The sequence below is a fragment of the Buceros rhinoceros genome, unplaced genomic scaffold (genome assembly GCF_000710305.1).
Source record: "Buceros rhinoceros silvestris isolate BGI_N320 unplaced genomic scaffold, ASM71030v1 scaffold21263, whole genome shotgun sequence".
Taxonomy (NCBI): Eukaryota; Metazoa; Chordata; class Aves; order Bucerotiformes; family Bucerotidae; genus Buceros; species Buceros rhinoceros.
Genome location: NW_010403293.1, coordinates 9,497 through 9,721, shown reverse-complemented (window position 1 = coordinate 9,721; position 225 = coordinate 9,497). Strand labels below are relative to the sequence as shown.

The 225-nt window shown below is 69.8% G+C and overlaps 1 protein-coding gene across 1 annotated transcript in view; it reads left to right on the top strand.

Moving 5' to 3' along the window:
* The window catches only part of NLE1 (notchless homolog 1 (Drosophila)), a gene marked incomplete at its 5' end in the record, with an annotated part of 3,719 nt that overhangs the window by 360 nt on the left and 3,134 nt on the right, over positions 1–225 (top strand). The window lies entirely within an intron of this gene.

Sequence of the window (225 nt, the reverse complement as noted above, 5' to 3'; positions counted from 1 at the left end):
AGGCGGGCCCGCGGGAGGGGGGCGGGGAGCTGGGGCAAGTGCGTCTAGCCGGGAGCCAGGGTCCGGCTGCTGCTCCCAGTCCCCGTGAGGCTGCTGGAGGTCCCTCCAGGCCGTGCCTCTTCTTTCCCTTTTCTCCTCTGGATAAACCCCCCCCTGCCGATGGAGAACACGGGGTTTTCCTGGTGCTGCAGGAGCCTGCTGAGCCGGGAGCAGCGCAGCTGGGGC